General features: G+C 39.5%; 1 long non-coding RNA gene across 2 annotated transcripts in view; it reads left to right on the top strand.

The window, feature by feature from the left end:
* The window catches only part of LOC104982311, a 101,470-nt gene continuing 79,330 nt past the window's right edge, over positions 1-22,140 (top strand). Inside the window, exons 1-3 of one of the 2 annotated variants that reach the window (XR_824499.1) lie at positions 1-429; positions 2,303-2,491; positions 11,800-11,895. This is a non-coding gene — a long non-coding RNA (uncharacterized LOC104982311). Of the gene's footprint in view, positions 2,492-11,799; positions 11,896-22,140 lie in introns of both variants that reach the window. The other variant, XR_824498.1, reaches the window with a different exon arrangement.

Below are 22,140 nucleotides of genomic sequence, written 5' to 3' on the forward strand. Positions count from 1 at the left end.
ATTCTGGCCTGGAGAATCCCATGGACTATACAGTCGCAAAGAGTCGGACAGGACTGAATGACTTTCACTTTTTGTTAGTACTGAATCTTTTCATAATATTCACAATTACATCAGACTTCTTATCATTGTCATTCACAGCTGTGTGCTTTCTGCTTTTTATTGATATATCATACATTCATTGCACCTATTGTCCATTTTCTAAAAGTCTATAATTATCATTTTTTGCTATTTTATGTTTCCAGAGATTAATCTTTGCTAATTATACTGGCAACACTTACTTTATCGGCTTTCTCCTTGTGTCAGTAATACTCCTTCAGCTTTTTCTAATTTTTATCTTTTAAAAATTGTGTAATATCTTTTTTATAGGCTCTGCCCCAATAGAATTTGAGATGACTTTTCAATCTTCATGCTCATTGACTAAAAATGCAGGTACCGGATAACAAGTGAAAAGTGTTTTTAAATAAAATGCCATTCATAGCCTTTCTTTAGATTTTATCTTTGAAATTTGTGATCTGTTTTATGCCTTTTCATTAACTGATGAAGTTACTGTGTTTGCAGACTTCTATTTTCATGAAAAAGGTACCAAAATCCTTGTTTGCTCCCACTTTTAAAGGGTTCAAACTGAAGATTCCTTCTGCTATGAATTTCATTTTACTGAACAGAGGAGTTTGCTCTGTGCCTTACATATATCTTTGTTAACACCTAACTAGCAGTTTAGAACAAGGACTTCATAAGCTTAGTGAATCAGTACCCTATTTAGTCATTTCATATCAGCTGCAGAATATTTTCAAGACACATATTTTTCAATAATAGAAGATCATTTAAAATTCTAAAAAACAGAAATATTTCCAGCAACAGATTGGCTTTAAAATGATTTTTAAAGTGATCATCTGTGAAAGAAACCATGACTTATAATAGCTGTAGAGCGTTTGCTCGTGTGTGGGGGATGTGATGATGGCATGAGATCCCGGGCTCCTTCTGTCTGAGGTTTCAGCTGCTTTGCTGAGGAAGGGGCCCATGTGGTTGAAGGTCGACTGCCATGGCATCCTGAGGATCTGACTGGAAATGCCGTCCTTTGGAGGACTGTATTTCCTTGTTGTCTTTGGATAGCACCAGTTGTTTGAAAGCACCGAGTTGCATTTGTATAAATATACATAGTACTTGCTAAAACATCTTTTTGGATCATGGTGCTCTTGTGGAGTTAAGAGATCCACGCTCTGGAGAGATGAGTCACTAGGAACATGTCAGGTCCTGGACATTCCCGGTAAACAGTCTAGTGTATTTTGGATCGGAGCTCCTTCTGAGTTAGTGTTCATATGTTGGAATCCTAATCCTTGACACAGAGTCTAGGAGCAGGCACAAGTAAACATGTCCTCTCTGCGCAAACTTTCTGTCCAGAACAGAACAAAAGAAAAACAAACAGACAGGAACACTCCAAGGTGTCTGCAGCCTGTCCGAAGGCTTGTGGATACTGGGGTACTGACAGGCCATTGCTCTCCTTGTTTATTCTCCTGTCTTTCTGTTTTTCCGTGTTCTTTAACTCTCTTGGTTTCCTTCCTTTCCCCCCGCCCTCTCTTGGGTTCTTTTCTGTTTCTTCTGTTTTTTTTTTTCCTTTTCCTTTTGCCTTTCCCATTACTGGTATGGGTAGCCCAGTGACAACTGACAGTCCCCACAGGCATTCTTGTTAGCCTGACTAAATGGCAGCCCAGAGCCAAAGGCAGGCTTTCCTCTGACAAGATGCTGGTGCAGACTATTTCTGAAGATTTCTATTTCGAAAGATGTGAGTATGTTTCTATAGCGGATGCCATGCTGAATGGAAAATAACTGTGAAATGTATAACTTTCCAAACTCTTTGGGATATTTAAATAGGCATTCAAATAGGTTTCAGATTGAAGTTTAAATTTTGTGCTAAAGGACATCCTGCCAAAATGTAGGTAGTAGTAGATAATGAATTTTGAGATTCTTTGTATTTATGAAAATTTTGGTAAACAAAGGTGTGGTTTGAGTTAACAATATTGTGTTTAAATTGCCTAAGCTATAACTAAGTTTGGTATAAAAAATGTGACTGAGTCAAATTTGTGTTAAATACACAGCTATTACTTATACCACTCTCACGAATCAGAGTGTATTCTATCTAGCTCTCCAGGGCTTCAGAGCTAATTGAATTCAGTCTCCTTATTCTGTAGATGAGATAGTTTACTTAATTTTACACACCTGGTTAGTGGCATAGCTGACTGTAGTTAAGTCTTCCCCTTCCTCATCCCCTCTATTTTTTTCAGACAAAACTTTTTTTTTTTTTCAGGAAGTTAATTTCTGAAATTGAGAGGTAACATGGGCAGAGAAGCCTGCAAAGAGTCTATGAGTTCTAAACCTGGCTTGACTTGAATTTGCCAGTTGTGGGGTGTTTGAATTGGGGGTGTGAACCTCTCTGAATCTTACTTTTTGGAGGCTTGAACTACAGGATCTCTTCAGGCTTGTGACATATACACAGGTGAGAAAAATGAAATAGATTTAGAATTTTCCTGTTTTACATTTGTAAAATTTCAACTTGAGTCTTATTTCAAGAAGCGTTGCTATTTTTTAGTAGGTATCCTTTGTGTTGTATCTTATTAGTGAATCAGCTTTTCCAAAGTGTATTGTTGTTAGACACAGCTTGTTGTCTTAGTTGACATGACAGCTGCCTCTTGATTAACCAAAGTAGACACACATTCCGAGGCTGGTCTCCCTTAGTTTCAAACTGGTGAAAGAGTGCCATGCAGGAATATTCCATAGACAGATGACTGAGAGATACTTCCCCCGCCCCCTGCAAATTGTTGACAGTGTATCACTGTGTTGAGTAACGTCATATAAATAAAATGTAAGAGAATTGGATATTCTCACTTCTAGGGTTACTTTATTTGGGATTGTGAAACAGGTTTTTCCATTCTCACTAGGATAATATGTCATTGTGTCAGGGAGTGGATATTCGTGGCAGTCTGGAAGATTAGGAAAGATGAATTTAACCTGTTGGAGAAAAAGATGAGACTGGAGAAGATTTTCTAAAAAGACTGAGCTTCGAGACCTTTCCCTCGTTGCTTACCAGTGGTTCCCATGCCCTTCTTTGTTTGAAAAAACCCATTATTTCAATAAACGCTTTTTGAACTGGGTGCTGTAGGAATTACAAAAGAATTCTTCATCCAGAGCTGCTTCTTCTGGGTATTTACTCTCTTGCTGGGTTCTCAATGCTTAGTCCGTGAAAAGATGCAGTAAATGTCTGAGTGTCCCCAAAGAATGACTAGACAAGAAGAGAGAAGGGAGAAGGACTCGAGCAGTAGGAGAAGACCCTAAGGAGCCACAACATTTGAGCAGTTTGAGTTAAGAATAGCTAAATAACTTGTTTTAATTCTCTTTTAGGGGAGAGTAGAAGGGGTGGGATTGGGTTCGGTTAGGACATAGGCCTGGGAATCGGGAAGGGACAGTTGTATGTTTTAGGGTAGTAAATGAGGGGAAGTTCCTTGTGGAAGTTCCTTTATTACCCCATCTTTTTATTTTGAAAATGTCAAACCCTTAGAATAACAGTAATATGAGCACCTGTTTACCCTTCTTCTAGACGAATTGGTTATTAGCATTTTTGCCACGCTTGTGTCATGCTCTGTGTATGTACATGTTTTGAATCAAATGTGGTATATGTATATTTGTATGATTTTCTTTAAGCACCTGAATATAAGTTGCAGATGCTATGACATTTCACCTTTAAATACCTGCTAAAGAGAACTTTATTCTGTGTAACCCCAGTGCAATGATGACACCCAACAATTTTTGCATTGCTATAACATGATCTAGTATATAGAAGATATTTACATTTGGGAGTGGAATGTGTATGTATTCATTTAAAATCAGGTGGACTTGTCCAGCACAATGTGTGTTTAATGAATTGGTGGAACAAGAAGAGTAGGACCACAGAAACTGGTTTCAGTATATTTTAAAAGTTCTATATAGCCAGTAAGATAGAAAAAGGAAGCCCATTATATTCTGATATGCTATATTCTTGAAGATACAATCTTAGACAAGGACAAAGCATAGAAGAGTGTAAAAAAAGAACTTATAAACCGCAGTGGACGGCTGGATAGATAGAAAAGAAAAAAAGAACATCTTGGAAGGATAAAAAATGAACTATAACATTTTCATGTCTTTAGGAGAAGGAAGTAGATAGCTGGAGGACAGGGAATACTTTTTATTTTTAAACCTTTGAACTTTGAACATTATTTATTAAAAACGGTGAGTAAGCATAGGCTTACGTTGATACTGTCATTAACCTTGTAGGGTATAGGACCATACTTCTCTCTATGTGTTAAAGAAATTCAGAGAATGAGACCTGAAACAAAGATGGAGGAAATTTTTTTGTCTCTTAAATTTTGAAGGGACATTTGATGTTTGTGTCACTTAAGGAAAAGGATGTTCATGGTGTAAGGAGGTATTGTTTTCAGAAAGTGCTGGTGTGGAAAGGAGGGACTTGGTGGCGGGGGGCAGTATCCAGAAAGTCTGTAATTACATAGAGGAAGCACGAAGGAGATCTCTTAGGAGTTTGTTTATTCCTCTTGGATATTTTTTTCTCCTATAAGAATGAGAAACAAGAGAATTTTGTCATTTGTTTCAGTAGAGAAGTACAGAAGATGGCAAACAGGACACAGAATTTATTTACCTTTTGTGTATATTTCTGCTACCTTTGATGGTGAGAGAAGATAAATATGTTGAAACAAAAGCTGCTAAGAGAAAATGAACATTTAGGAACAATAGCTGGATATTCTCTGTATTTTTAAAAGAGATTCTTGGGTTTTACTGAAGATTATCCGAAGGTTCAAAGAAAATCTTACTGAGTAGTATTAGAAATCAGCGTTATTAGTAAATTATATCTGATAGTGATTCTGGGTGGTATTACACAGTGTGGGCATTTTTATGTATTTATATGGTGAACTTGTGTGATATTTATGCTTAAAAGTTAGTTTTTTGAAGTGTTTTGAAATATGTTGCCTGAAAGGTTATCATTAATTTCAGAGTTGACTCAGCCCCATTCCGCCCTCCCCCCCCCATTTTTGAATGATTAACACAAAGTTATCGATTGGCGCTCAGTGCCGTTTCTCTTGAAGGCTGGTGTTTATTAATCAGTGAGTATTGAATTGCTCGCGGTGTCCATTAGGTGTCCTGCGGTTAATGAAGACAGATGGTCCAGCCTTGATAGATGTTTCTGGAAAGTTAACACGTCCACAGTGGTGGTACATTCCCATCAGGGAGGGAAGCCGCTGACCTCAGGCAGGCCTTCAGGAGGAGGGAGACCCTGCGGTTTGATTGGGCCTTCCTCTCTAGTGTGTGACCTTGCTGGGTAAGAATTTTGATTTTATCAGTTCTTTCAGAGTTGACGAGGACTGTGAGACTGAAAGATGTTAAGTAAGCTAAGCAGAATTACAAGCGTACAGGATATTGAACATCTCAGCCAGGTAACTTGTTAAGGTTACTCTGGTCAGTTGTAATCTGGTCAAAAGGATAAAGTTTGGACCTTAACTTTACTTGGTGAACATAGAAATTAGATGGGGAAGAATCAGATATTTTCAACTGATACTTTCATCAAGTCTTAAGAATTTGGTAGAGGACCTTTTTTTTTTTCCCACCCCAGGGCTATTCTGCCTTAAAACCTGGCCCTTAAAATCAGAGCATCTTTATATTTTGGGGCTGGATAAACATGAATTCTTCTCTGGTGTTCTTTGTAGTTAGTTACCAAAAGCCCCATTGCTCTGTGGCAGATATGTTACAATACAAAGGTAATGATATAACAGCAATAATAATAATGAGTGCTTACCATGTGTTGGGCACTTTGCAAAAATGTGGAGTTCCCCCCCTCCACCTATTGTTCCATTAATCCCACAAAAGCCCTAGGAAATAGATAGTATTAGCATTCCCACTTTATAGAATATCGAAGCTTAGGGAAGCTCAGGACTTGGAGCCCAAGTTCAGAGGCAGGTAACCTGACTCCAGAGAAACTTACGATCTTAGCCACATGTCATGGAATTTCTTTTGCACATTTCACCTTCTTTCCAGCTGTGTTTCCCTTAGGAGCTAGCATGGCCATTTTGATCTGATCTGATCTCTCAAATGAACACTAAGGAAATAACAGTTATTGTTAACATATTTAAGCAGTAACTTTTAGTGTAGTTTCTTTTTGAAGACTGCTGATCTTAATCTGTTTTATGTTAATTCTCAGTAATAGTTTGGACCATTAAAAATGAAGGCTGGGAAAAAACCCAAGGATAATGCAAAGAAAAACTATTTTTTCTTAGATTCTCTTACTGTTAACGTTGTCCCCATTTACTTTTTCATTTGTGTGTATTTTCTTGTTCTGTATTTATATGTGTATATGTGTGTGTATCAATATATTTTTTCCAGATCATTTGAGAATGTTACAGATATCATGGCCCTTTACCCCTGGATATTTTAGTGTGTATTTCCTAAGAACAGGGATGTTGTTCACTTATACAGCAGTAACTGTTTCATAAATTTACACTGTTAAAATATTTATATCTAATCTACTACCTATATCACAGTTTGTCAGTTGACCTAATATGGTCCTTTATAACATTTTTTTCCCCCTGCGGTATAAGATCCAGTCTAAGGTTATCCGTCACGTTTACTTGTTGTATCTGTTTACTGTCCTTTCTCCTGGCGTGTTTCTACAGTTCGTCTTCTATCAGATTGACAGTCTTTAAATTCCTTCTTCTGTACTTGTCTGAAGTTTCCTTATCATTAGATGCAGGTTACGCATTCTCAGTCAGATCTTCATTCTCCTTGTCTATTCTTTTTCAAAATCAGAAAATTACCAGTGATCCAATAATATTATCTAGGTACAGATCTTGGATTCCATCAGTTATTCCGGAAATGTCTTTATGGTAGGAAAATCCTGGGCCATACATTGCGTCTGGCAGCCTTTCACGTGAAACAGTTTCTCATTCTGTCTGTGGGCTTCATGGCACTGACAGTTTTGAGGAGTAGGTCAGTTACTGCTAGCATACCCTTCGGTTTTGGTTTGTTTGAAGTCACCTCCTGTTTAGATTCAGGGTTTGCGCTTTCGGCAGCAGTGCTGCCCAGGGGACACTGGGTTCTTCTCAGTACACAATGTGTACTCAGCACATCATCTTCACAAGCACACAATGTCCGTTTGTCTCACTTCTGGCCATGTTGACCTTGAGCCTGTGGTTAAGGCCCTATCTGCCAGGTTTGACCAGTGTTACTCTCTCCCTCTTTTCAAACAGTAACTATCTTGTGGAGTGATGTTTTTCATTAATAAACTATTGCTCCTCAGATTTATAGGCTTTAGAATCCATGGATGATTCTTGACTGAATCAGTTAGTCTTATGATGGTTGCCCAATGGTGATTTAAAATTTCATCATTCCCTCTTCATTTATTCACTGTCTTTCTTCCACAAAGTGTTCTCTTATCTCTCACTGAAAAAAAAATCAGATTAGACTCATGAATTCTTACTTTATTCTTATCTTTACTTATTTTGAAGCTCAAATTGTCTTAGATTTGGCCAGCAGGAGCCTCCTGAAGCTGACTGCTCTGTACTTTTGGTGCATCTGCACCGTTCTTTGACACGTCCTCACTTTCTGGCACTCAGTGGTCCTCCTCGTGTCTTGTCTCTGCCTCAGCCCTGAAAGTGGCCATTCCTCCAGGGAGCGTATGAGGGTGCCTAGTTCTCTATATCCTGGCCAAACTGTGACTTTTCATACTGTTTGATTTTTGCCAATCTGATAAATCAGAAATAACATCTCAGTGTCATTTCAGTTTGTATTTCTTTTATAAGTGAAATTGAACATCTTTTCATATAATGTGTATACTTTGTATATGTGTCTGCACGTGTGTGTGTGTGTTTGTGTGTGTGTGTATATATTCATGGGACTTTCCAGGTGGCTCGGTGGTAAACAATTCACCTACCAGTGCAGGAGATGCAAGAGGCACAGATTCGATCCCTGGATCAGGAAGATCCCCTGGAGCATCTCACTCCAGTATTGATGCCAGGATAATCCCATGGACAGAGGAGCCTGGAAGGCTACAGTCCATGGGGTTGCAAAGAGTCAGACGTGACTGAGCACGCATGCATGCACTTGTATATCATGTCCTTTGCCCATTTTTTCTGTCAAGTTACTAGTCTTTATTTCCTCAATTTTAAGTCTTCTTTATGTATTATGGATATTATTCCTTTATCTGTAATATGAATGCAAATATTGTCTCCCATTTTATCTGTTATCTTTGGTTAATGATTTTTTTGCCTTGCAGAAAAAATTGTTAAACATTTTTTTTCCCCTTAATCCATTGCCCCAGTTTTTTTTTTTTTTTTTAATTTTATTTTATTTTTAAACTTTACAAATTGTATTAGTTTTGCCAAATATCAAAATGAATCCGCCACAGGTATACATGTGTTCCCCATCCTGAACCCTCCACCCTCCTCCCTCCCCATACCCTCCCTCTGGGTTGTCCCAGTGCACTCAGTCTTTTATTCTTCCTGGTTTTGACTCATGTTAGTGTGTCCTTCCATGTATCAAGTTTAGAGATGAATCTGCCATTTTCCCCCCTCTTATACTTCATTGTTTTACATTTAGATCTCTTGATTTGTTTGGAGTCTGTTCCTTATGGTATGAATTTTATCTTTTTCCAAATGACTAATCAATTGCTTTAACTATTTATTAAAAAATCAGTTTTTGCCCTAGCGATTTTTAGACACTCTCTTTATCATGAGCAGTACTGACATTCTATCTGGTTTGAACTTTCTGTACTTCCCCACTGACCTGTCTGTCTGCTTTCGGCCAGTAGCACACTTTTCACTTAAGAGGTTTTATAGCATAATTTAATGTCTGAGAGGCCTAGTCCTCGCCTCTACCATTCGGTGTTTTCCTGGCTGTTCTTGCATATGTGTTTTTAATATGAAGCTCTGTATCAATTTTTCAGCTTCATTGAAAATAATTATTGGTATATTTATGGGAATTGTATTAAATTGATAAATTAGCTTATAACAAACTGACATTTTTATAACGTTGGCTTGTTCTGTTCCAAAATAAGAAATGTCTTTCTGTTTGTTAAGTTCTTCATTTGTAGCTTTTTAGGAATGTTATAAAGTTTTCCTCAGATGGGTTTTATACATGTCATTAAATTTATTCTTAAATATTTTATTTTCTTTGTGAACCTTTTTTTTACATATTATATCATCTCAGTCAGAACAGATCAGTACATGTAGACCTGTTTCATTCTCTGAAATGGAGCTTTGGTAGTCTGTTGTACCCTAGTTTAACTTTCCCTGTATTGGTATATTTTATGTTGCTTCTGAGTTTTACTTACTATTAACAATGTTGTGGAGGATATCTTTGTACCTATATTTTTGCTTACTTGTATTTGTATCTATAAAATAGATTCTTGAAAATGGAATTGCTTATTCATAGATCATGTAGATTTTTTTGGTGGTGTATAATACCAAATTATCCTCTCAACACTTTTTAAACAAAGTAAACTTTATTGTATATGTTCTCTCTTAAAAGATATTCAAAACTTTCTTTTTGAAAGAAGGGTCATAAAAGTTAATTCTAAACAAAAAGTATGTTTCCATTAACATGGGGAATGTAAAGATAGCAAAGTCATGATTTCTCCCTTAGATAACTTAAAGATAGTTTTGGAAATCAAATATGTGTTTATTTATATACATTACAAAATAGAAGAATTTCTTTGGTAGGTAGACTTAGAACTGAGCCCCCCAAAAGTGTTGAATTTAGGTTAGTAGGGAGACTCAAAGGAGGACATTTAATGGGAGAATAGCATAAGCCTAAGAAGCAGAATTTTACCATGTTACGTGAGGTAATTGAAATAACTGGTCTTAGACTGAAACAGGTGTTTGTTCTTGAAGATAAAGTAGGAACAGTTTGGGGAAGACCTTGTGTCCCACAGAGTTTGGATTTGATCCACTGGGCAGTAGAAAGACCTTCTGAATTAGTAATCTATTGCCATGTAACAAATTACCCCTGAATTTAGTGGCTTAGAACTAAACAAGCATTTTACGGTCTCTTAGCAATTTCTGTGGTTCATGGGTCAGGGATTTGGGAACTCTTGTGAGAGTTCTGTCCTTAGAAGCAAGCCAGTAGATTCAGCCCACATTCAAGGTGGGGAGGAGGCAGGCATTAGGTTCTACCTTTTAAGGAGAGGTGTGTCAAAGAATCTGGGGACGTTTTAAAACCACTCCACTATCTGTGTTCTGAAGAAAAGGAGGGGTGTATGATTTTGAAACGAAGACTACCACAGTATCTAGCAGATTAATCTGGTAGCAGTGGCAAAGAATAATTGAAGAAAGGGACAAACAGATTGACCTTAGTGCAGTAATCCAGCAGTAGGGTTAATGGTGGAGCTGGCTGGGGAGATGAGAGAGAACAGGGGTGCTACAGAAAGAGAGGGAGATGAGAGTAAAAGGTGGTTTCAAGGTTTTCTGGCCTGCAGAATGATCGGGCATGTAGTAACTGGAAAGAGAAAACAATTCTGAGGGGATAAGGGTGCTTGTCTGGTTTTGAACATTGAAGGGGAAATTCCTAAGCCCTTGAAACATGAACCAGGTCTCATGTTGAAATGTCTAGCTAAAGAGGGAAACTTAATGTGAAGTTTAACCCTCATGTGAAGTGAGGGTTACACTCTTCAAGGGATGAGTGTACAGAGAGGCAGACCAGAGAACTGAAGACCAAATCTCTGGGGGAAACCATGGTCTGGAGTCTGGTTAGAAGGGAGTGAAAAAGTTGGCTTAGACCTCAACATTTGGAAAACTTAAGATCATGGCATCTGATCCCATCACTTCATGGCGAATAGATGGGGATACAATGGAAACAGTGAGAGACTTTTTTGGGGGGTCTCCAAAATCACTGCAGATGGTGACTGCAGCCATGAAATTAAAAGACGCTTGCTCCTTGGAAGAAAAGCTGTGACCAACCTAGACAGCATATTAAAAAAGAGAGATATTACTTTACCAACAAAGGTCCATCTAGTCAAAGCTAGGATTTTTTTAGTAGTCATGTATGGATGTGAGAGTTGGACTATAAAGAAAGCTGAGCACCAAACAATTGATGCTTTTGAACTGTGGTGTTGGAGAAGACTCTTGAGAGTACCTTGGACTGCAAGGAGATCCAACCAGTCCACCCTAAAGGAAATCAGTCCTGAATACTCTTTGGAAGGACTGCTACTGAAGCTGAAACTCCAATACTTCGGCCACCAGATGCGAAGAACCAACTCATTGGAAAAGACCCTGGTGTTGGGAAAGATTGAAGACAGGAGGAGAAGGGGACAACAGAGGATGAGATGGTTGGATGGCATCACCAACACAGTGGACATGAGTTTGTGTAGGCTTCCGGAGCTGGTAATGGATAGGAAATCCTGGCATGCTGCAGTCCATGAGGTTGAAGAGAGTCAGACATGACTGAGCGACTGAACTAAGAGGAGCTGGATCTGTAGCATTAGAGAAAGATCTGGCTGTGGTCCTGATAAGAACAAAAAAGGTGCCGTGATGGAGAACTTCAGATATCAGGGAGTCTGAAAAGAGTGATGTTTGAAATGAATGCATCTGCCTGTAAGGTTGTCACAGGTGACAGCAGTTTAAGTGAAGTAGAGCAGTTTTGGAAATTGGATTATAACATTTAATTCGATGATTAACTTTTTTAAAAAATGTGCCTAAAGTGGGAGGATGAGTGGCTGGCATGCCTTTCATCGCTTAGATTCTGAGATCTTACATCCTTCTTGCCTCCTTTTAGCACCACCAAGCCTTCCTGGAGTGGAACTTTTGCTCAGTTCTTGGCTGGAGGGATGCAGTACGACTTTCCTTCACTTGTTTTCAGGGACTCTTAACTGTGAGTGAAATCAACTTACTTTCTGATTTTTTTTTACTTCTCATACTGTTTTGACTGTTCTTATCTGTGCTCTTCCCCCCTCCCTTCCTTTCCCTTCCCCCTAGTGGGGCTTCAAGATGAGATCCAAGCAAGGGGTCACCTGTTTTCCCTTTTTCTTATCTCAGCTTGAAGCACAATTCTGTTATTCATTGGTGGTGTTCACTGAACTTGCAGAGGTGATTAGTGAATCTGATTAATACAGCTGCTGACAAATAGAAACACTAAAGTGACAGATCATTTTGAATTCTTTTATGTTATGTGTCTGTATATGTATTTAATCAGCTTTCAAGGTAGTAAAGGAATTGTCAGTAAGGTGGAACAAAAAAACGTGAAAATATTTTAAGAATCACTGTATGTGAAATAGTTTAAGATTTCTATAAGGACTTGAGATCAGATGGGCCAAGGAATTATGTAGTAGAACACTGACATAGCCAGAAATGAAATCTGAGTTTTTTCTCCTACATAGAGTGATGATGATTATTTTGATTTTTTTTTCCTAAGAGGACTATTTTTTTCTTTAAGAATAACTTTTGAGTCTTCTAAAGACTTTGAGAAACTAAATTAGCGTTCTGAATTAAAGAGTAGACTTTATACTGTGGAAAAAGAAAAACAGAACTATTGCTGATAAATACTAGCACAAAAAGAACTGACTGCTCATGGTAACATGGTCTCTGAATAAATAGGGCAGCATTAAAAGATGTATGCTAGTTCTGCATTGTGCATGGAAGGTGGGCATAGGAAGAGCTGAGAGGCAGGGGAAGGGGAGAAAGCCATCAGGAGTGAGGGAAGTCTGAGAAGCTTTGGGGTGGAGAGTGCAGAAAAGAAGAAACTGTTAGAGGAAGCATGAAATGAGAAACATGGGCTCTAAACATGTCAGTACTGCCACGACGACTCTTACATCTAGTTTTCATTATATGTATTAAGATTTTATGTCAGTGGCTATGAGAGAGAGGGACAGACAAAAAGTGAGAAAGTGTGTCCTAGGAGAATGCCGATTTTGTTGTTTATTTTCACAGTCAAATGTATGGATATATTTTCAAGGACTGTCTCATGACTTCCACTACTTGTACTTAGGCAGCGAAAAAGCAGTTGGTGTGATTAATTGATGTATTTCCCTTTTCCTGCCTCCGTCCGTTCTGTCCCCTCCTCTCTCCCTAATGTTCTCTGAGACTCACTTTGAGCACCATCAGTCCCAGACCCTTCCTCCAGTGGCCTTCTCCCATTCCCAGTGCTCCACACCTTGCTGGGTTCCTCGTCCTCCTCCGGATCCCTTGACTCCAGAATGTCCTGGGAATCACTCTATCCCTGGTCTCCTCCAACATGTTATGTAAATGTCTATTGAGGTGTTTGTTTTCTCTACTGGACTATGAATTCCTTAGTGGAAGGAGTCGAGTCTTACTCACCTGTGGATGCTGCTGCTGCTAAGTCACTTCAGTCGTGTCCGACTCTGTGTGACCCCATAGGTGGCAGGCCACCAGGCTCCCCCGTCCCTGGGATTCTCCAGGCAAGAACACTGGAGCGGGTTGCCATTTCCTTCTCCAATGCACGAAAGTGAAAAGTGAAAGTGAAGTCGCTCAGTCGTGTCCGACCCTCAGCGACCCCATGGACTGCAGCCCACCAGGCTCCTCCGTCCATGGGAGTTTCCAGGCAGGAGTACTGAAGTGGGGTGCCATTGCCTCCCCACGTCTAATGAGTGTTAGTGGAATGAACACACGACTGATTTCCCACGCCTTGTAGTGTCTACACCACCAGCATGGCAGGGGTATTGGTGCACTTCGATGGTCAGGAGATCTGGTGGCTAGGGAGACAGATCACGTGAGCCGCAGAGAATCTTTTGTAGACTGGAAAAATGAATAGAGTGGACTTCGGGACCTTGAGATGCTCCTCCGAATAGGTTTCAGCCACGGCTCGGGAGCGAGAGCCAAGTGTGGATGAATGAGACTGTGTAGTACATGTCACAGCAGAGCCTCACACACCAGACCACCTTGAAAGCCTGTGCCCAGTGTAGCCTGGGGAGGTTGGGAAATGGGTAGGCAGCTGCTCACCTCGTGGAGAAGAAGGAGCAGGGTGTACCAGCCATAGAGGTCCGAGGATCACTGTTTGAGAAGTTGAGAAGGAGCTTGAGGCTCCTGGGAGTTGGTAAGTAGACACGTGGTAGGAAATGAGATTGGAAGGAGCTGAGTTTGTAATCCTGATAGTTAGTCATTGCCCTGTTGATTGTGGGGAACCATTGGAGATTTTAACATCGTAGGAATGGCACCGTTTCACCATTTTAGAAAAATGCTCTGGCAGCAGTGTGAAAATTGGACTGGATGGGGATAAACTAAAGAGAATGGACTAGTTAGGACATGAGTGAACGAAGTGGTCCGGATGAGCAAGATGAAGGGCCTGGATTAGAGCACTGACGGTGGAGGTGTGGAAGAGGAGACCAGGTGGAGTATGCTTTGGGAGGTAGAGTTCGTGAGATTTATGGACTAGAGCTCCATGTAGCAGTTGTGAGGGAGATGGAAGAGTAGCAAATGGCTGCTGATTTTTGAATCCTCTAGCTGTTGGATGTGGAGAAGGCAATGGCACCCCACTCCAGTACTCTTGCCTGGAAAATCCCATGGACGGAGGAGCCTGGTGGGCTGCAGTCCATGGGGTCGCTAAGAGTCGGACATGACTTTTCACTTTCATGCATTGGAGAAGGAAATGGCATCCCACTCCCTTGTTCTTGCCTGGAGAATCCCAGGGACGGGGGAGCCTGGTGGGCTGCCGTCTATGGGGTTGCAGAGTCGGACACGACTGAAGCAACTTGGCAGCAGCAGCAGCAGCCATTGGATGAGAGGAAGCTTGGACTTGGTTTTGGACATCTGAAAAGGGGGGGCATTGAAATGGCAACAACTAGCAGACCATTGGCAATGTGACTCCAAAGTTTAGGAGAGATGTGGGTGGTGGAGTCACATTGTGTGAATGGGCGAGATTACTAAAGGGGAAATAGCTGGGCATAATGAGGGCAGCCCACGCAAAGGACCCCTGGACATGCCAGCTTTTAAAGGGAAGGAAAAGCCCATTGAAGAACAGCTTCCAAAAGGGAAGTGGTCATGCTGTATTTAAAATGGATAACCAGCCAGGACCTACTGTATTGTTTTATTGGAACTCTGCTCAATGTTATTGGCAGCCTGGATGGGAGGGGAGTTTGGCAGAGAATGGATACATGTTATCATCGGAGAATGGATACATGTTATCATCGGTATGGCTGAGATCCTTTGCTGTTCACCTGAAACCATCACAACATTGCTAATCAGCTGTACTCCAATAACAAAAAGTTTTTAAGAAAGGGAAGTGGTCAATATCAGATGCCATCAAGGGGTCAAGTTGGGATGAGAAGTAGGATGAGGCCATTGAATTGGATCAAGTCAGAGGCTTCATTCCAGTGGCCAGGTGCTGTGGGCGTTAATGAGCATAGACAATGAGTATGTATAGACCACCTTAAAAACAATTTGAAATCGGAGGTAGATTCAGGAAAAGGGTAGTGGGAAGGTCTTTATTTTGGCATAAGGTAGTATGCTTCTGTATATGTATAAATAGTATATATAGTTTTGTTTTTTTTTTTAACCTATGAGTGTTTCTCTGAATTCTTAAATTTTCTGTCTTGTGTCAATGAAAAACCTTTTTTTAAAAAAACAGACCTAAGCAATGATAGTGACATACCAAGGTTGTTTAAGTGGATGATCCTGACAAAGTAAAAAAGGTCATTTACAGAACAGTTATTTCTAGAACTCGGGACCTTCATGGAAGTAAGCCAGTGGGCTTCAGTGTTGTTTGAAGGCTGCGCTTATCTCTGCATTTTTGTTCAGTGTTTTGCTTTGAAAGCTTGGAGAGCACCACTGAGTTTTTGAGTTCTGTGATCAGTTGCTAAGAGAGATCTGAAGTCTGAAGTTTGTGTTGACTTTAGAAAGTCATTCTCTGAAGCCCATTTTTGGAGTGAGTTTAAAGAAAGAAGAGTACCAAAGCCAGGTTCAGTCTTATAGTGGATGCTTGGAAAAGGATAAGTGGTTCTCTGGGACCATTAGAGTGGATCAGATTACCTTCTAAAGTAATGATGAAAACAAAGACTTAAGTCAGAGGGACTATAAAACACCCTAAATTCTTCCTTCAGGCAAATGATACCAAGTCATCAAGGATAGATAATTGTTTTCTGTCCATTTCATTTTTTTTTTAATATTGACAGAATTAGAAATTTTATAACCCTTGTCAGTGGTACATGTTTAACTGTTTTAGTATCCAGGTAATTAGGAAGTACGGAATCTCTTGCACTTTATTTCAAGGCTCTTCTGTTGTTCTGACTGCATACATTTAAAAGCAACTAATTAATATCCATAGTGAAAAATATCTCATCGTAAAAATCATGGATAAGGCAGGCACTTGCCTACCTGGAGTCAGGGACTTAAACCACAATAAAATGTTTATAACTTATTGTTTTATTCAGATGTAAATGAAAGAACAATGCTCAAGATAAAGCAAAGATACCTTTAAAGTATACCTTTGTGTGACCCTTGCTGAGTCAGGTGAGTGGGTGATGCTGGACAGAGAGAGTTATAGAAAAAATGACCTAGCAAGGACCCAGGCTAAAGAGAACAGGTGGGTGAGGCTGAGTATATATGCTCAAGGAGAAGGAGTCTCTGAAAGGGGACACCGAGTGGTGCAGCGGTGGGTCTAGTGGCTGGGGGGAAAGCTTTGTCCTTAGAGGACTAGATCTGGGGCCTGTGGGGAAAAGGACTCTCTCTGCCTCAGGACTCAGAGAGGTCACCCTGTGTCTGGGAATGGAGGTAGAGCATCCTAACAGAGAGTATTGGGTTCAAGGAGTTGCTGACCAGAGGGAGAAGGAAATCGTGGAAAGCCTAGGAGAGTCCTTTTTCTAGGCCTACCATGAAATTGCCCATACTGTGCTTAAAACTTAATCCAAATGGATAGCATTTGTAGTCCCAAGGTTCACTCGTAGTAAATAGATGTACTCTCAGTCTGTTACTCAGTAAGGAGTATCAGTAGGGGATTCTTGTTCTCAGACAAGAGACAGCAGGATAATATCTTCACAGGGCAAAACTGATGCATTTAATTCAGGTAGGATGAGAAAACCCAAGTGTTACATGTAGAAAAGTACTTTTTTTTTTTTTTTTTAAACATAGCAAGTGATCCTTAAAATTTCTTCTTTAATTGCCATAGCTCAGAACATGGCTGGATTTGGCCCACTTAAACTGCTGTAGGTCCAGGAAGGGTATAAACCTGCAACTTATTCATTCACATAGGAAGGAACTCCAGTAGCATCAACAGAATGTAGAACCTGGAGGTATGATAATACAATATGACTGTGCTTAGTGTAGGTGGGATCCTAAGACTGGAATAGGTTTGAGGTTTGAGGTGTTCGATCCCTGGTTCGATTCCTGAGTCAGATAGATCCCCTAGAGAAGGGCTAGGCTACCCACTCCAGTATTCTTGGGCTTCCCCTGTGGCTCAGCTGGTGAAAAATCCACCTGCAATGCAGGAGACCTGGGTTTAATCCCTAGGTTGAGAAGATCCCCTGGAGAAGGGAACAGGCACCCACTCCAGTATTCTGGCCTGCAGAGAGTCGGACACGACTGAAAGACTTGCACTTGGACGTCACTTCATTTTCTTCATAGTCCAAAACTCACACCCATACATGACTGCTGGAAAAACCGTGGCTTGGACAAGATAGACCTTTGTCAGTGAACTAATGTCTCTGCTTTTTAATATGCCATCTAGGTTGGTCATAGCTTTTCTTCCAAGGAGCAAGTGTCTTTTAATTTCATGGCTGCAGACACCATCTACAGTGATTTTGGAGTCCAAGAAAATAAAGTCTCTCACTGTTTTCATTGTTTCCCCATCTATTTGCCATGAAGTGATGGGATTGGATGCTATGATCTTAATTTTTTGAATGTTGAGTTTTAAGCCAGCTTTTTAAAAATTATTATTTGTGTATTAGTCAACATAATGTATTTAGGATTTATTAAGTCAACAGCTAAGTCTTAACACATACTAAATACAAGTGTATTGCATGTTTTGAGTGAATACTATGACAAAATCAGAGGCAAATGTTATTCTCAAGTGATCTAATGGGAGCGGAGGATGGACTGAGGATGGGGAACTTGGGCTCTGTGGTCCGACCCAACCTGGGTTCAGATCCTCATTTTGACGTATACTAGGTGTATAACCCTGGATAAAGCTGCTCAGCCTCTCTAAAGGTTCCAAGTTTATACATCTAGGACATGTCAAGACCAGGATCTGTGTAATAGTACCTGTTTCATCACAGTGCTGGAGCTAATGGTTTGTAAACTTAGGAACTTGGGAAGTCCTCTGTAAATCTGGACAGCACACACAGACGAGAATACTGCCCAATGGGGCTAGAGTATTGTGACTTTGCTAGAAGTTCAGTGGTAGAGATAGGACTTGGGGAACTATCTGTATGGAAGCAATCACCCAGACTGTTGGATTCTGAATGACATTGCCAGAGATAAACTCAAGAAAAACAGGACAGAACACAGAATCTTGATTTTTTTTGCTTTTTAATCCACAGAAGTGAACTAGCAGTTATATTTCTTATTTTCTTTGATGTTTTATTTCATTACCTTATGATAACTCAGATGTTAAGGGAGTTGAATCAGGCTGATACCAGTATGAAGACAATTTAACTCATCAACTCTTTTTAACACAGAATTTTGAGCCAGTTGTGTATCCTTGTCATCGGTTCTAGCACTACATCTACTTTTTAAGTTCTGAAAATAAAACAGACTAAGAAGTCATCTTGGTGGTTAGCTATCAAACTCAGGAGTTTGGCTGACTATTAAAGATAGCTAACTAGAGATGGAGGGTTTTCACGCACAGTGAATGAAACTGCTCAATGATAATTTGGTAAATATTAAAGAAATGGTGGAGATGGATTTCTTAGCTCACTGTTTTGTTCAGACATTGTGGTCTCAACTTATTTGAATATCTCCAGATGTTTAATATCACTGATTGCCCTTTTTAAAAAAAATTATGTAATGTTTGATACATGGAAAAGGGCATATAAATCTATAAATTAATAGAACATTATCAACACATTGAAGCTACTGTGTTGGGGGGAAGCTTAACTCATTTACTTCATTATTATAGCTTACTAAACATTATTCATCCATAATTAAATACTTCCAGAACACCACTTCTGTGTCTTCTGCCACCTGTCTCGTGTGACCCTGGGGTCTTCATTGGTCAGTCGGTTCCGTGTTTGAGAAAAAAAGAGCTAGACATGGACCAGAGGGGTGTTGGGATGAGCTGGAACTGAGTGTTAGGAACTGGGTGTTAGGATGAGCTGGAACTGAGTGTTAGGAACTGGGTGTTAGGATGAGCTGGCAGTGGCAGTGTCCGTCACCACATCTAGCCAAGAAGAGAAATCCTTTGGCTGCCTCAGTCCCTCCTCTGGCATCTGAAGTGAAATCCTCTTTGGCTAACTCCGCCTGGAGCCCTTTGTGACCAGGGATTCTGGGAAGTGTAGTTCCTCCTAAGTCAGATGGCTACAGTACACATCTGCACGCGTTCAGTTCCTGTACTTCTTTGTTGTATTGTAAACCAGAGACAGTCATAATTGTTTCTGCTTAGAAAATGTCAGAAGAGTTATTTAAGATATCAGAATAGTTTAAAAATAGTTTTTAACTTATGTCATTGTTTTCTTTTCCATTAAACCATATCTTTATTTTCAAAGCCATGAGATAACTTAAAATAGGAGTAATGCAATCTTACCTTCTTCTGTTGAAAGAAAGAATTCTTTTAGTTTGATAAGTAAGTTGAACCTTAAGCTAAAATAATTTTAAAAATTATCCAGTACAGTGCTATCTAGTGATAAATAATTTCCTTTCTGGTTGAAGATAACTGCTACATTTTACTTCTTGATAAATTAAGAACTTCACCTTTAATCATGCCTAACTCCTAATGGACATGAATTGGAGCAAGCTCTGGGAGTTGGTGATGGACAGGGAAGTCTGGCGTGCTGCTTTCCATGGGGTTGCAAAGAGTCAGACACGACTGAGTGACTGAACTAAACTGAACTCCTAAGACATATTGTAGGGGACAGTTTCTAAATAAATCAAATATTTGTAAATAACTAGAAAAGAAAAAAAAGAGCTAGGAAAAGTTTTTTTTATCCTCAGATTTTATTCTCCCCTACATATACTTAGGTAATGAGTCACAGTTTGTCTTTTTACTGGATACCATTTTTAGGAGAATTTTCTGTTTTTGAGTTGAACAGGATTATTTCAGAAATGTGGTATAGCAGAATGATCATGGCCTTTAAAATCAGGCAGACAAAGGTTTGTATTTGGGGCCTTATTTTTCTTATAATCTGCCAGGCAGTGTTCCAAGAACTTTCTATCTACTGAATCATTAAATATTCACAAAAACCTGATGAGGCATTTTGCAAATGAAGAAACCAAGACTCACAGAATGGTTAAGTGTTAGGGTGCTTGTCTCATTGCTTTTAGCTTATTTGTGGGTTTGTTTCTCTAAAACAGAGCAACTGTTTGCAGGGGAGGTCTTGTGTGTTTTCCCAGCATCTAGTATAGGTTCATATGTCTCCAGGTCAGTTGGTGAATATTTGATTTTTTGATTTATTCTTTTGCTTCCATGAAATGAGACACAATAGCCCCAGCAGGACAATAGAAAATTAAATTGTTTGGTTAAAATATCCATGTTTTCTTCAAGCGAAAAAATACATAATTTTAAAAAAGTATTATATAGTGAGAAACTGGACTAGGTTCTAGTATCTTCATGGTCACTTTTTAATTTAATTTTAATCTCAGCTATACATGCACAGAATTCAGAGTCCAGGAGCTGTACAAGGCTTGTTATAAAACTCAGCCATTTCCTAACTGTTACCCACACCCCAGTCCCTGCTGTCTGGAGTGCAGCTCTAGTTCAAGAACTAATGGTTTTGTTATTTGCCTCCAGATCTCTAAATAGCACGTTGCTCTTTGTCCAGTTTTCAATTGTTCAGTCTTAGGCATTACCTTTGACTTCTCATGATAGAGGAAGAGGATTTCTCTTGCTTGTGCATTGTCGCTCTGTGTGCGGAACTCTCCTCCCTTTTCATTGTAACTATAATTTAATTTTGAATAATAATCAGTGTTTACATTATTATGACCATGAAAACATTATTCACACCTGAGGCAATATAATCCATGGTTACTTTTTTTTTTTCTCCAGCACAGCTTTTTGTTTTCCCGTGTTAGTAACTTTTTTTCTTTTTGAGAGAAGACATTGTTTGCTCAAATTTTATGTATTTGTCACTTGTTCCTCCCTAATCTCTTCCCTGGATGTCTAAATATAATTAGGATACATGGCCTTGACCCAGTTGTTTAATTCTTCTGCTAAAATATTTTGTCATTTATGGTATTAGAGGTCCAGATGACATGAAGACTTATGCTACTTGTATCTCTAAAACCTTTTAGTTGCATGAAACAGACATCTGGATGTTTGATGCTGATCATATCCTCAGTGGACAGCACTGCTGATCAGCACTCAGCCCTCCTCTCAGACCTAGTGGTCTTTTCTTGGGTAGCTGGAGGGTCTCTGCTGCCACCCAGAGTGGCCATGGGACTCAGGGTCTGGCTGGAAGTGGAGCCATGTTTGTGTGTGGCCAAGACTGCTTGTCAGCAAAAGCTGTGTCATGCGTACCTAATAAGCTCGCAGTACTCGCAGTCCAATCAGAAGATCAGAGAACCTTTGATTAGGGAAATGTACTTGAGTCTTTTGACAGATGGAAGCACTGAGTTATCTTTTATAGTGAATAGTCGATAGAAGAAGATTGGATAAATAAAGTTGCTAGGGTGAAATAAAAAATAAATTGCATAGAAGATATGGACAGAGATTAAAATTTTGTTTGAAACAAGAATAAAACAAAAAACTCTTGGCAGTAGCTTCTCAGAGACTGTTATAGAAAGTGATGTTAGAGACATAAGCATAAATGATCCAGTGACTTAGCTTCGTAGATATTTTGTTTACCTCCATCATAGACCTGGTATGCTTGTGAATAGTGTCTAAGATGTTCTTTGGAGGGATGACATAATTATTAATACCTTATATATGTATAGAAGAAAACCTAGAGTACAGAGTGAACCTAACTTGTTTTCACAGAAAATTTGGTGCTGAAACTGTCATTCTCGATGGCCAGCACTA

This window comes from Bison bison, unplaced genomic scaffold, assembly GCF_000754665.1.
Source record: "Bison bison bison isolate TAMUID 2011002044 unplaced genomic scaffold, Bison_UMD1.0 scf7180017864530, whole genome shotgun sequence".
Taxonomy (NCBI): Eukaryota; Metazoa; Chordata; class Mammalia; order Artiodactyla; family Bovidae; genus Bison; species Bison bison.